We start from the raw sequence: 18,038 nt of genomic DNA, 5'->3' as shown, positions 1-18,038 counted from the left end.
ATATAAATATATTTCACTTTTATTAGATAATAATGTTTAGTTTGTTTGTATAAATAATACTTAATATTAATAATTAATATAATATATATACATATATATATACAGTATTTATATACTGAATAATTATTTTTGATTATAATAGTACAGGAAAATTGAAATTTATTGGTATTGATATCTATATAAACTTATATATATATATATATATACTTATTTACAATTTAGTTTTTTAATTATTAATTAGATTATAAATAATTAATTAATAACAACAACAAAAATATTAGAAATTTTTATTACTATAAATAAATATAATTACATTTAAAAAAAATCAATTAATATTATAATAAATATAAACACACAAAAAATTGTTTTCATAGATATTAATCACTTTGTTTTATTATTATTATTATTATTATTATTATTATTATTTTATTATATTTCTAAACTATAAAAAAATAAAAAATAAAATATTAATCAATAAAACAAAAACAAACAAAAAAACAAAACCAAAAAAAATTATTAACACTTTGAGTGCAATAAACACATAATTTATATATATATATATTATATCATTAAATAAAAGACAGCAAAAATAAAACTAACAAAAAAATATTAGCAATTTTTTTGTGGCGATAACACACACACACACACACACACACACACACATCATAGATAAATATATAGTAAATTATATTATAGTCTAACCCTAAAAGTCAATCCTAATATAATGACAGACATATCTATCCCTAATATTTATATATATATAGTATTGTGTAAGACATGTAACCACGAGATGGCCACCTTTGACAGCACAAGCAAACACTATCTCTCATTCACTCTCTCATTGGCTGACCCTTCATGTCATCCGCTATTTAAGTGGAGGTCAGCCATGCTTTCTCTCTCTTCCACATCGCTCTTGCATTCAGTCTCTGTACTTGACTTCTCTTCAATCACTTCCCTTCCTTTCAATCACTTGAATCAATCTTTTGATTGATGTCTGCCATCAAAACTCAACACACAAACGACAATCAATTTTAATCATTTAATCAATCAATTTATTTTTTTTTTATTTTTAAACAATAAATTGTTTTTATCCGTTCAATTGGTTGTGTCCACTCATTCATTATCTCATCCACGGTCACAACTTGGCGCAGTCTTCAAGAATCGAACCAAATCACGACTGAAAACTCAAAAACATCAAAAACATTTCAAAAACAATGGCCAACAAGAAAGGAGGAAGAAAAGGTCGCAAAAATGGAGGAAACACAACACCAAATCAACTGAATGACACACTTGTCACCAACAATGCAGACATGACGTCACCAACGACTTCCGCTTCCGGTGCACATGGACCTCAAACACAAAGGCTCCAAACACGTGCCCAACAGAGGAATGCCAGCGCTAACGCCATGCAACGCATTGTATTCGACAAGAGTGACGATGAAGAGGACAATCAACCAAATCAAAACAGATTCAGAAACACAGGCAAACTCTGTGACACATTTTCTGGCAACGATTCAGAAAACAAAGCCGACGACTGGGTGTCGTTATTCACGCTCCTCACATGTGATTACTCAGACAAGGAGAGAATCATGGCGCTCGGCAGACACGTGACTGGGGAAGCATTGAGATTCCTCGTCAGAGAAATCGCACCACAAGTTCAAACAATCACTTGGGATCAGGCAAAAGAAAAGCTGCTCAATCGTTTCGCTCGAACCACTCAACACCCGATGGCCGAAGCATCACAACGAGAGATGAAACCTAACGAAACTTTCGAGACATACTTCAATGAAAAGAGAAGACTCATGGATTTGGCCAACCTATCGGATTCAAATCAGGTTGCGCTACTCACAGTGGGAATCTCCAACACTATGACTCGAACACAAATTTCAGCTCAAGATCCACAGACTCCTGAAGCATGGCTAAGGATAGCAACAGCTATCGAAGCTAGTCTGAAGGTGGGAAAGGATCGCTCTCAAAAATCCAAACAATCTATCTCATCGGTTAATCATCTGGACACCAACACAAACATAGGAAACAAAGAATTTCCAAAAAACGATTCCAAAAAGTTTGACAACAAACAACCGCCGGGACCATGTCCTGTATGCAAACTGTTCGGCAAGAAAGAGATGCACTGGAAATCGGTGTGTCCAAAATGGGCCGAAATCTCAGGCACCGGTGGTACAACCAAATCTTCAACAAGTGATGCTCAGCCGACAGCAGGCATCCATTGCCTTCAACCAATTGAAAAGGTTGATGCGCCGAAACATTCAACAAGTGATGCTCTGCTTCCGGCAGGTATCCATTGCCTTCAACCGATTGAAAAGGTTGATGAGCCGATCGATTCACCCGTGAATTCAAACATTCAAACAACAGAAAAGCCAAAAACAGTTGGCCTTCATCACATCAGTCATGAAGAGGATCCGCTGGACTTCATTTGGTTCACAACTCGTGTCAATGACAGACAAGTGCAAGCTTTCCTTGACTCTGGATCGACAATCAGCGCTATCTCAAGATCAGCCGCTGAAAGAATGAGACTGCAGTGGGACAGCAAGCGCTCAATTGCCATCAGACATGTTGACGGCATCGGCCGAACACTTGGACTCATTGAAACAATCATTGAGATTCAAAACAAAACATTTCATTTCGGCATTCAAGTGCTGGAACACCTGGAGCACGACATGCTCATTGGTCTTGACTTGGCCAAAGCAGCTGCCCTGGAAATCAACTTTGGATCAATGGTTAAACACAAAACTTTTGCTCTTCAAAAACTCAAGAGACCAACACCAGCACCGAGGACGTCCATACCTTCATTCAAGAAAGTGATCAACACAATCGCCGTTCTCTCTGTTGAAACAGATGTTGGAAATGTCAAAGAGTTTCAAGAGATTCAAAACAACAACTCAATCAAAGACAGAACTGGACTTCAACCGAAATTCTTGAACTTCGGGTTTTCGTCGGAATTTCCGGCCGACGACACACTCAAAGAGACCACAAGGAAGGCCACTGAAGGATTCAGAAATCTGAAAAACAAAAATCATGAGAAAAACAAATCAACTGATGTCAAACAAACCTTTCAAATTGGCGATCAATTTGTCAATCAATTGCCTGACACTGATCCCAAAGAGGATGCCAATCTGTCACATAAATTATTGGATCCATATTTGGTCAGAGAAAAGCTCGGAGATGAAAGTCTTAGATTGGATCACATCGACATCAATACTGGTGTTGTTGTGAACACATTCACTGCACATTCATCAAGAGTTTCACCAATTATGGCCCGCGACACTCAAAACAACAATCATCTGACTGTCTCATCCGACATCAACAATGACAACACAGCCACCACAACATTGACAACACATTCAATCTCATCAAAAATCAATGCAACACAAGATGTGAAGAGTCATCGCTTGCATTCAGTTCACTGTCTGAAAAATCAGTCAAATCAAAGATCACAACAATCAGATCAAGAAAAAGACATTCAATCAGATTTTGAATCTAAACAAAAACAAACCATTCATTTGAAAATTTTGCGTTCAACCAAAACAATTGGCGGGAAATTCAAACATCTCTGGAATCAAGAAGACGCTGAAGGCTAATCGGCGGCGGATGTAACCACGAGATGGCCACCTTTGACAGCACAAGCAAACACTATCTCTCATTCACTCTCTCATTGGCTGACCCTTCATGTCATCCGCTATTTAAGTGGAGGTCAGCCATGCTTTCTCTCTCTTCCACATCGCTCTTGCATTCAGTCTCTGTACTTGACTTCTCTTCAATCACTTCCCTTCCTTTCAATCACTTGAATCAATCTTTTGATTGATGTCTGCCATCAAAACTCAACACACAAACGACAATCAATTTTAATCATTTAATCAATCAATTTATTTTTTTTTTATTTTTAAACAATAAATTGTTTTTATCCGTTCAATTGGTTGTGTCCACTCATTCATTATCTCATCCACGGTCACAGACATGACTGTCCTATCGAGCCGACACTAACTGTCCATTATTAAGACTAAAGTGAGTGAGTGTGTGTGTGTTTGGGAGAGAGAGAGAGAGAGAGAGAGAGAGAGAGAGAGATAACCCATACCAACAATATTAGTGATGATAATGGGTTTGACACCACAAAGTTGTTGAACTTTTTTTGTTTGTTTGTATGTTTTTAAGACCACATATTGTCTACGGCCTAACACACACACCCGTCCACACATCCGTATCTCATATTATTATTATTATTTTGTTGGTAGGACTGAGCCGTCAAATAGACAATACATTGATTTATAATATATATATAATATATATATATATTTGAGGCTAACTTTCTGGTCATATCTATTGACACACAGCTAACACCACTTTATTTGTCTTTATATTATTATTTTTTTTGTTGTAAATATTGTTTTATTTTTTATTATTATTATCTTATATATAATTTGTTAAATAATTTTTTCTTAATACAAAAATCAATTATAAGTTATATATATATATATAATTATTATTTTATTTTTGTTGTTAACATATTTGAAGCAATTACATGATTACGTCAAATACTATATATATATATATTTATATATAATTAAAGATATAATTATATATTTTGAAGTAATCATATAATTGCTTCAAATATGATAACAACAAAAATAAAATAATAATTATATATATATATGTCTAACTAATCATTGATTTTTGTATTAAGAAAAAATTATTTAACAAATTATATATAAGATAATAATAATAAAAAATAAAACAATATTTAAAAATAAAATAACAGTTTTTTCATTATTTTTGTTATATATTATAAGATTTAATTAATAAAAATAAATATATATATTACACATTTTTATATATTAATAATATATAAATATTTTAAGTAAATATTTTTCATAATACAGTAAATATATATATATAGTATATTACATAATATAATATAATAAATATATAATATATAAAAATATATATTTATTTTAATATTACATATAATATGCATTAAACGATAATATAATCAATATACAATTTCTAAATAGTAAAAAAAATAAAATAAAATTATACTAAATTTATTAAATTATTATTTATTTAATTTTATTTGGGATAAAAGCAACATGCTAAATTATTTAGACATTATTAGTTATAACTGCATACATATTAATCTAGTAAATGCATATTTTTTTCAATAATTTATCAATTTAGATTTTTAGTATTATTATTATTATTATAACTTATAGTATATATATATACAGTATAAACTGTAATAAAAACCCACCAGTCCATTATACAGACTGTCCATGCATAACATATGAATAGCCCATTAGAAAAATTGTATTAAAAGTCTACATTTAGTAACCAAAAAAAAAATAAATCCTTCTATAATATACATGTATATCAATGTACATAAAATATCAATATATACAACAACAACAACAACAACAAAATATCTAACATATAATTTAGACTGTATATATAAATTTAATTTATATATATATATATATATATATATATATATATATATATATATATATATATATATATATATATATATATATCATTTAATGTACTGTCCATTGGGATAGATATAAAATCAAATGTACGAAAATCTGGCAAATTGTAGATATCGATGGACTACTAAAATAGTAATAGTTATTTGATTTATTTATTTTTGATATATATATTTTTTATGTATATATTATTTTTGATATATATATATATATATATTAACTCAAATTTACTTAAGATTTTCAAAGATATCTGTATTTCAAATATGCTAATTATAAATAAATATTAAACAAATAAAAATTTTGTTGATTATATAATTTACTCAGATATTAAATATAATAATAATAATAATAACTATTGATTTAAATATTTACAATTATTAGTCATAAAAAATTATTAGTTATATATTATAGTAGTAATTTTATTAATATTAGTAATTTAAATATAATTATCACAATTTTGTAAATGTGTTTGAAAACCATATTATTTTAGTAATTTCAACAATAATAAAAAACACATTAATTTTTAATGTAAAATCTTTATAGATTTTTGTTTTGTTTTAAAAAAATTGTAAAAATAAATAAATAAATAAAAATATTTTATCAGTTTTTTAACCATATAATAAATGAGTACTCAAAATAATAATAAATATTGTAAATCTATTTCTATATATATATATATATATATATTAAAAATAATAAATGATAATAATAAATATATTTTTTTGTTTTGTTTGAAAATTATTACCACAAACTAGATATATATCTATATATATATATATATTATTTAATCATAAATTTAAAATCATTTTTAGTACTGGTTATCTAATATAAAAAATAAATAAATTTATATGATATAACTTATAGATATATAATATATATATATTTATCGTATATAAAGTTATATATGTAATTTTATCGCTATATTTTATGGGCTATAATCTAATCAAATAATGATTTAGATTTTTTTTGTGGTTTAGCTATCATTTAGATTTGTTTTTTTTAAATATATATATTAAGTGTATATTTTTTATTTTGTTTTAGTTGTTATAAATGTTATAATAATGATAATAAATTTAGACATTTAATTTGATAGTTGATATTTAACAACAAAATAATTAATGTGATTTTTTCAATTGTTATCAATAATATAATTTGAACAAAAAAAACTATAATAATAGTGTTATATATATTTATTATATCTAAAATTAATTAATTAATAAAAATATTTTAATTTAATATTCAATACAAAAATAGATAATAATAATTGATATAATTTTTTTGCGCGCTTTATTATTATAAGTTTTAAATTAGTTTTTTTTAAAAAAATAAAATAAAAATGTAAAAAAATTAATAATGAAACTTACATGTTGATTTTCTAATTAATAATGTTGAGATTACCAATGTCAATTGTATATAAATGACCTGCATGATTTTATTATTATTATTATGATGATGATGATTAATTAATATATGCTTAAAATGTCAACAAGCTAATTTTTTGTTATTTATGTTTTAAGCAAATAAAAAATTATGATTTATTATCCAAATATATATTCATATCCATTAAAGAAAATCTGTAAAAAAATAAAAAATAATATATATATTAATATATAAAATATTAATTAATTAATTACTAATGTAAATAAAATTAAAAAAAACAAAAATAAATTTTTAGTAATTTAAATAAATTTATAAAACTTATAGATTATTTTATTTATTTTTTATTTAATCATTTTAAATATTAATATATATATATATGTTAAACTATCCAGCAAAATAAAATTTATATTTTATAAAAACTAACAAAAAATAATGATAAAATATTTTTTAGATAAAATAAACATTTTATATGATAATAATAATAATAATATATAAACATAAATAATCTAGTATAATCAAAGATTCAATTTTGTTTAGCAAATAAATAAAGTAAAATAAAATATTAAAATAAATGTTTAGAATTTTTATATTATATTATTATTTTTTGTTTTAATTCAATTTATATTTTAACTTTTTATTTATTTTTATATAATAATTTGAAAAATAAAATGAATATTTAGCAAAAAGTTAGTATTAATATAAACTACAATAAATATTGATAATAATAATAATATTGAATAAAAATTTTCAGATAATAAATAATATAACAATTTTTTTTTGATTTAATAATGTATTTATTTCTATACCATATATAGTAATAAAAAAATAACTTTACTATTATAACTATAAGATTTTATTATTTTTTGTGATTATTTCCTATCAATTTATTTAAAAATACTATATTATTGTGATTATTATTATTACTACTATAAGACTATTATATTTATTATATATTATTATTATTATTATATAAAAAGTGTTGTATTATTGCCATTATTTCCATTATTGTTGTTATGTTATCATACAATACAATACAATACATATACAGTATATTATGTATCACTACAAATAACAATAATAAATAATAAAAATTATACATATATTATATACAGTATATTCAGTATATATGCTTTATAAATGTTATATAACATTACATTAAATAAATTTATATTCATTGTTAAAATAAAATGTATAGCATAACCAAAAAAATGAAAATAAATAAAATATTAGACATATATTAGTTAATACTGTATTTATTATAGTTTTTTATTGAAGAATATTCTTTATTATATATATACTATATATAAATAGTATTATTTTTTTATTATTTATATTTATATATAATAATAATAATAATAATGAAAATATTTTCAGTATTGTCATTGAAAATCTAGTAAATAATTTTTATTTCTAGATATTCATATACATTATGGGTATTAAAAAAAATAATTAAATGAATAGATACTAAAAAAAAATATTTATAAAAAAATAACTCTTGAAATACACAATGAGATAGAAATAAATAAATGTAGAAAATATATAATAAAATAACTAAAATATTCAATATATATATACATACATTAATATACATATATATATGAATATTGTATAACAATAATACTACTAATACTAATAGTAATACTATTAAATATAATAAGTATTAAAAAAATATAATATATATATTATATATATATAATCAACAATAACAACAAAAATTTGTTTTCAGACACCAAAAAAATCTACAGTAAAATAATTTATTGCCAGCACTTATATAGATGAGTCTTATAGTATTTTTTTGATATATTTTTTTTTGCTCTCTCTCTCTCTCTCTCTCTCTCTCTCTCTCTCTCTTATGGCTGCATAAGCAATGAGAGTATTGAATATCACATAATAACAGATCCGTATATAAAAATGCAATGGCATCTCATTGTATGTAATTTTATATATATATATATATATATATATATATATATATATATATATATATATATCGTATATATTGTATATATATATGTGTGTGTAATAATGAAAAAATCATAGAAATATTCTGTAATATATACTACAAAAAATATATATATAAAGTATTATAACAAACATATATAACTATTTCTATATATATATTATATAAAGTTTTATTTTTGTGGATACAATGTATAGACAGTAAAAAAATCAAAAAAACAAAATAGTAACCAAACAAATAAATATATATATAAAAACAACAACAAAAATGTTGGCAAATAATATTAAACCAATTTTTTTCGCAATCATATAATATATTAGTTTTTTGTTGTTGTGTTTTTTGTTGTGTTAGACTATTAAGTTTATTATTTCTATTGTTATTATTATTATTATTATTTGGCAATTGGTTTGCATTGTTGAACATTTAATTTGTTCAATATTAGAGTTATGCCATATTGTTGTTATAATTGTATTAATTTTTATTGTTATTATTGTTATTATTACTAACAATTTTTTTTCATCAATGTGTGCAAAATGTAAATTAAATCTACAAAACATTTATTTTTTTTAAAAAATAAGTTTATTTATATAATTTTATATATATTTATTATTATTTTTTTTTGATAAAATATTTTTAGTAATTAATATTTCAAATTATTTTTAAGATATTTATTTTTTTTAAAAATACTAATCTATATATTTAATTAAGTATTTAATTATGTTATAAATTCTGATTAATTTTTAAAAATTATTTTTATACAGTAGTAACATATCACACACACATACATACACATACAACACACACACATACACACACATACATACATAGACACACACACATATATATATATACACATACATACACATACACACACACACATACATATACAAACATATATATACCGTACAAATACATACACAATAGATAAACAAACACAATGTCTAGTTATTATTAAACCAAATCACAAATGTAATAACTTTTACGGCTCATTAATTATCAAAAATAATAATAATAATAATACTAAAACTAAACTAAACTAAACTAAATTGTGTATGTATTACATAGTATGTAATGTACAAAGTTTGTACAATACTACAAACATTATGAAATGGACAGTTGGATTATACCCACACACACACACAAACACACACACGACTGTCCACCCCAACGGTGCGCGCGTGTATAGCATACATATATATATATATATATAGTACACACACATAGATTTATACTGTATATTATTTTGATGGGGGATTATCATCATTAGATAATGGTTTGCCATTAAATTCACATATAGTATACCTAAATATATATATATATATATATATATATATATATATATATATATATATTATTGTATATCTACAGTATAAACTGTATATACTATACTGTAGTGGACAGTTATAGCTTATATATATATATACACTATTAAGCACAGTTAGCTAGCACAGCTAATAATGTTTCATATATAAAATTTATATCCTATCATAATTCAATGCATTGTACATTTGTTTTATATTTATATTATAAATATATAAAATATATATATATAAATAAAAATTAAATTAATATTTTCTACAAATTGTATAATTATTGTCAAATACATGTTTGTTTTTATATTTAAAAAAAACATTATATTTGTTAATATATTATAAACAAATTTTTTTACTAAATTCATACATAAGATTAGTTTTTATTATTATTGTATATATATTTTTCATATTGAAAACAGAAATCAATTTATTTTTTATGAATATACATATATATATTGTATATTTCATATATAGATTTGTATTAATATCTGATAAATCTGAAATGCATTTTTCTATATATATATATAAATCTATATCTATTATGTAATGTAATTCAATAGACAAAAAAAAACGTTTGTCGATAATGTGATTGCAATCATCAAACATAATACCCATTATTTATAGTCAATATAATAGTTTTTTTGCTCTCCATCTCCATCTCTCTCTCTCTCTCTCTCTCTCTCTCTCTCTCTCTCTCTCTCTCTCTCTTCATCTTTATGTACAGTAAGTGAAAGCATTTTTGGTGAGAGAGAGAGAGAGAGAGAGAGATTAGTCAAGAAAGACAATGACATCCAATTGAAGTACAAAAAAATACTCCAAAAGTAATAAAACAAAAGGCATTTCTTTACTCTCTCTCTCTCTCTCTAAATAATAGTTAAAGATAGTGAGTGAGTGAGTGAGTGAGTGAGAGAGAGAGAGAGAGAGAGAGAGAGAGAGAGAGAGAGAGAGAGAGAGAGAGAGAGAGAGAGAGAGAGAGAGAGAGAGAGAGAGTAAAAAAGACAATCATTTCCAATCTCAGAGCAAAAGGCAAAAACAAAAAACTACTGACCATTCGCTTAGTTGGAAACCTACTTGAGCTCAGACACTACTACTTGTCCTTTTGATTATAACTTATATATAGATATATATATATATATATAATCTGAAAGACAAAATCGCTGCAAAACTAAGAGATTATATAATATATTGAGAGAGAGAGAGAGAGAGAGAGAGAGAGAGAGAGAGAGATGAGTGAATGAAACAATATATATATATATATATATATATATAAAACAAAAATAAAGTATAAACTTATAGATACTGTCTATACTGTATATATATGTTAGTACTGTATATCTAGACGTGATTGTGACACAAAAAAAGTTAAGATAACGTTAAGGGCCAGCAGTCATGTCTCCAGAGGACTGGGAGGTAGAGTATAAGGTATACCTTAGGAGATAGAAATAAAAAAAAGGCATTGATGTGTGTGTGTGTGTGTGTGTGTGTGTGTGCTGTTTGAATAGTATTAGATTTAGTTGAGAAAAAAAATATGATATTATCGCAAATAATAATAATAATAAAAACAATTATATTATCTATAATATAACTACTACTATACACTTAGTATAGTATAGTATCATATATTTATTAATATATCGTATTTTATTTTGACAAATTAAATTAATTGTTGTCCAAATATATTACAGTATATATATATATATTATTATAATAATATTGTAATACTAGAAAAAATATAATTATTTATAAAATTTATAAATAATTAAATCATATCACTGTTTTTTTATCTAGCTAAATTATATCATCTATTATAATCATGGTTATAATTATATATATATATATATATATATATATATATATTGATATTGAAATTATATATATATGTATATATATATATATATATAGTTATTGTACGTATGTTATGTCACGCGTAACTTAAATAATAGCGTATAACGTATTGTTTAGTTTAGTTTAGTTTTCAATTTACGATAACAACAATAACAACAATAAAAAACATTAACAACGAAACTGCAAATCAATTGAATGCATCCATTAATACAATAAACTATTTAGTATACCGTATATACATTGTATATATATATAATAGATGTATATCTAATGGTCCAATATGTCAATTGTAACAATTTTTTGTTTTGGTTAACTATCCTAGATTATATATTTATAATATTTTTTTTATAGCAAATAAAATAAAAGTAAAAAAAATTAAGATACTATACTAGCTTATAAAAAATATGGTGCATGTTTATTTTGTTGTTTTTTTTTATTTTATTATTATTATTATTTTAAATTTATAATAGTTGTTATAAATTGTATTTTTGTTAGCAATATATAATATATATATACAATGTATATACGGTATACTAAATAGTTTATTATATTAATGGATGAATCTATGATACAAATAAAAACTATACAAATATATATAGATATATATATTTAAAAAACTAACTATAAAAACAATGAGTATATATATATATAATGCGGTTAGTCATTAGCTACAGGAGCCCACCATCACCACCATCATTTACTGGGTAGTTGTGTTTTTTTGGTTAGGGATGTATTTGTGATCAGGGATGGGGAAACTGGGTTCACTAACAATAACAACTACAATAAAACTACATTGTCTTTACATTTTTTTTCGGTGGCTACCAGTGCTCTCTAAGTAAGAGAGAGAGAGAGAGAGAGAGAGAGAGAGAGAGAGAGAGAGAGAGAGAGAGAGAGAGAGAGAGAGAGAGAGAGAGAGAGAGAGAGAGAGAGAGAGAGAGAGAGAGAGAGAGAGAGAGAGAGAGAGAGAGAGAGAGAGAGAGAGAGAGAGAGAGAGAGAGAGAGAGAGAGAGAGAGAGAGAGAGAGAGAGAGAGAGAGAGAGAGAGAGAGAGAGAGAGAGAGAGAGAGAGAGAGAGAGAGACCATTATTGATGGTATAAAATAAGTTTCCTGTAGTGATCATGTGATAAATGATGTTTTATATATATACCCTCTGTATATAATCTATATCTTTTTGCTACTACATACCAGTGCTCTATTAACAACAATAAAACAATATATATATATATATATATATATATATATATAACAATATCCCAGTGCCAGCAAATTATGTACAATACACTGTATATACAGTATATACTGTATATCTCTATTTGTACGGTTCAATCATTAACTATACTATACTATAAGTAAGTTATATACAGTTATAAAAAACTAACTATTTTTGTTTTGTTTTTTTTAATTATAATATACCATTAATATTGTTAATATTTACTTTACTGTAGTTTATATACTGTATATATATATATATATATATATTGTAAATATACTATACATATTTAAAGTTATATTAGACATTAGCCATAGTATATATATATACGATAATTGTGTGCCAAAAAAATATATACATAAAACACTATTTTGTTTGTTATATATAATAATAATGTAACGATTTTTTACTTTGAAAAAAATACAATCATAATTAAACTTAAATTAAATTGTGATATACAATACACTACATTATATTAAATGCAAACTAAACACAACAAAAAAAGCAACAAAATTTTTATCTAAAAAAACATTATTAAACAATTTCTATTTGTTTTTTGTTGTTGTTGTTGTAGTAGTAAATTGTATATATATTTAGTGATAAATACATTATAAACAATATTTTTTTATACAACAACAACAGCAGCAAAAAAAAACCTATTGTATTAAAGTATACAACAACAAAAATATATTATAATATATAGAGATAGTCTATATATTGTATATATATATAGTATTTAAGTTATAATATACAATATAAAGTATATTGATATATAAAATAACCATTAAATACTTAACAGTATAGTTATATATATAGTTTATATACAATATATATCAATATATACTGTTAAGTATATATATATATATATATATATATATATATACTGTTAAGTAAAGTAGATATAGTATATACTGTATATTATATACAGTATTATAAACAGTATATACTGTATATGAAAGTGCTTTCAAAATAATTTGTTTTTTATTAGATATTTTCATTATTATTAAATGACTAGAAAATACTGTACAACACTAACAAATAAAAAATAAAATTAGGATAATATTATTTTAATGTTTGTCTATGAAAAAAAAATAATTATTATAAAAAATAACATTTTTATTTAATTAATATGTTTTTTTGTTGGAGTAATATATATAAGTTATAATTATAATTTACATTAAAATAATGTTAATGTAAATAATAATAATTAATAGGATATTTATCGCGCCTTAAAACAAATTAGATAATCAATTATTAATTAAAATTAATAAATATATATAGATATAATTAAAATATTATTTTCCAAATAATTTTTTGAATATGCTAAATATTTAATTATATTATATATACAGTATAGTATATAATTAAATATAGTATTTAGATGTATATTATTAATCAAATTTTATTTTTTTTTATTTTATTTTTATTATTATATAACTCGGTTGTCAATTAGTTAAAGTGAATGAATGACAATAAAAAATCAAATACAATGCTAAACTATATATATATATATCTATATATATCTATAGTATATACTATAGTGTATTATACAACACACACAAAAAATACAATACAATAGTATTTAAGTAATATATATTCAAATTATTCACACACATATATATATATATTGTACTGTATATTGAATGTCAATGAATCATGCATTTGAACGAAGTGTTTTTGTGTGTGTGTATACTGTATATACTGTATGTGACTTAATAATGTATAGTACAATATTAAGGAACGGTATATATAAAATTAAATGCCATACCATTACACACACACACACACACACACACACACACACACACACACACACCTTATATACTATAAAGAGTTGCCACAAAATGTGTTCATTACACTGGAAATACCCGTTCCTACAACAAAAAACTAGACTTAACAGTGCATAATATTCTGTGAGCTCCGGTATCTAATATATATATATATATATATATATATATAGACAGATAGATATCAGTCAATCAGTTAATTAGGTATTTGAGAGCTTAGAAAATAATAATAATAAAAGACTATTTAGAGATCTAAGAGAGAGAGAGAGAGAGAGAGAGAGAGAGAGAGAGAGAGAGAGAGAGAGAGAGAGAGAGAGAGAGAGAGAGAGAGAGAGAGAGAGAGAGAGAGAGAGAGAGAGAGAGAGAGAGAGAGAGAGAGAGAGAGAGAGAGAGAGAGAGAGAGAGAGAGAGAGAGAGAGAGAGAGAGAGAGAGAGAGAGAGAGAGAGAGAGAGAGAATATACAGAAACTGATAGATTGTATATTAAGTATTGCCAGTCATTAGTCAATAGGTATTAAAAAATAACAGATTCACTGCTAGATTGCACAACATTTTCACTTACAGAATATTCTTATATAATACGATATATTAATATACAGTATATATACAGTATATATATATAAGTATAGAATATTCTATACACACATAAACATTGTGTCATTTTTTTGGGGTATTATATTTGTATTAATTAATAAATTATTTGATTTTCTACTACAAATAAATCTATATATATATATATATATTATTTTGTAATTATATAACAATAATTTTAGATAGATTTCTAAATTAATAAAAATTATAAATATTTAAAAAGTACAAAACTGATGATTGAATTAGGATTACCTGTATATTCAATGTAACAAAATAACGTTATATAAAATTTATATTATAAATGTAATAATAATAATATTATCTATAAATAGATATATAAATAGACTGACCACCCATACAGGTGCCGCCTGTATTATACAGGAATCAAGAGTCTAATACAGGTGACAGGAGAGGGCTAACCTGTATAATAAAATATACAAAAATATGTAAAACTAATTGATTAATAAAACTATGAATTAAGTTTTGTTAGTAAAAATTTGCTTGTATTTTTAATATACAGTTTAAATATTTTAAATATTTCTAAAATTGTTCATGTTCAATATAAAATAATTTTAACTTTTTATATAATTATAGTATCTAAATTAAAATTTTTCTTAATTTATATTATAAATATATACGAAAATATAGTTATTTAAGTACAGGTTAACATACAGGAATATAATATTTAATATACAGGAAAATACAGGTGAAAATAATAATTTTATACTATTATACAGGTTTACTAGTAAATTGGGTGGTCAGATATATAAAGTATAAATATAAACAAAATATATAATAATCTAAAAAAACATTATTGAATACAAGCCAGACATCTAGTGTATGTAATATTTAGTTATTTAATAATCATATTATTATTATTATGTATTTAAATTAATTATTATATTTTATTTATAATGATTATATTATAATAATATAATAATACTCAATTTAATAAAATATATTTAGTATAATATTTTAATTAATATAAATCAAAAATTGCTTTAATAAACAATTAATTATTTTCTATTTGCATAAATATAAATATTTTTATAGTTTAGTTTAAAATATAGTAAAATTTATATATATAAAGTTAAAAAATAACTATTATATTTTTTAATTTAACATAAATAATTTATTGTAAATAGTGTTTAGTTTTTTTAATCTTATTTTAAATAAGTAGTATTATCATTGAATTTGCACACAATATATACATATAATACAGTATATGATAAATAAAAATTATTTTTTCATATTAATAGAGCAATACTTTTTTTTATCAGTTATTGTGTATTTAAATGTATATTATTTTATTAAACATTTACTGATAATTCAAATATATATATATATATATATTATATTACATCTAATAAATGCAATAAAAAACATTTATAATAATCATATCATTGGGTTATTATTAATATAAATGTTAGTTTTCTAATCAAAATAAAAATTAAATAAAAATAAATAAATATTAATAAAAAATATATTTAATTTAGTTTTTACTTACAAATACACAACGTATTCATAATAATAAGTCAATTCAATATTATTTATAAAACAAAATATTAGTTTTTTAATATATAAATAATTTATTAGAAGTTTAAAAACTAATCGTAAAGTTAAAGTAGGAAATGGATCTAATAGATGATGACAACGACAATACTACAGGTGCTGACTACTGCCAATGGACTAAACATTTCAACGATGACCTAACCGTTAAACTACTTGAACACTTGCCGTTAAGCGATATGCTGGGACTGGTATGCGTTTGCCGACAATTTGATCGATGTTTACGTCAACTATGGCCCCGACAGTATCGACTGGAGGCCAAACGGGACGGCGTCAATGCCGACCGACGCTATAATATGCCGAAGTTGGTCACAAACACCCGTGAATCGTGTTTCCGATACGAATGGGACGTATCGGCCGAACGGCTAGAGTTTGTTTTGCAACGGTTCGGTCAGATTAGGGAACTGGCGATAGCATCGCGCGGGACAGCCCACGATCGGCAAGTAGTGGACACCGTACTAGCCAACTGTCCCCAACAGTCGCTTAGTTTGTTGAAATTGAACGGCCAGCGAACCAGTGGCCAGTCGTTGGCAGCACTGGGCCAACAGTTTGGTCGGGGTATTGAACGTCTAGTGTTTCAATGTCAGCGCTATCAGCGGCCGTCAATGTTGCCGATGATCCGGTACTGTCCGAATCTGAAACGTGTGAAAAACATACAGCTCCGGGATATCATAGCCGATGATCTACTAGTTGATGGTCAAGCACCCGGTGCTCAGCTAAGCGAAATCAAAACCTTGCTCATCGACTACGAGGATATGTCACTAGTGGATCAATTGGGTCAGAGATGTCCGAAACTGGAATACCTGTCCATCGATATCAATGTACAGTTGTCTAGTTTGGCATTACTGGTCGCCAGTATCGTACAGCTACCGAAGCTCAAGCTACTGGC

This window comes from Oppia nitens, unplaced genomic scaffold (genome assembly GCF_028296485.1).
Source record: "Oppia nitens isolate AA-2021 unplaced genomic scaffold, nextdenovo-longstitch-racon4-pilon3 scaffold15_pilon_pilon_pilon, whole genome shotgun sequence".
Lineage (NCBI taxonomy): Eukaryota > Metazoa > Arthropoda > Arachnida > Sarcoptiformes > Oppiidae > Oppia > Oppia nitens.
The sequence above is the reverse complement of the archived record's forward strand: the minus strand, read 5'-3'. Positions refer to the sequence as shown.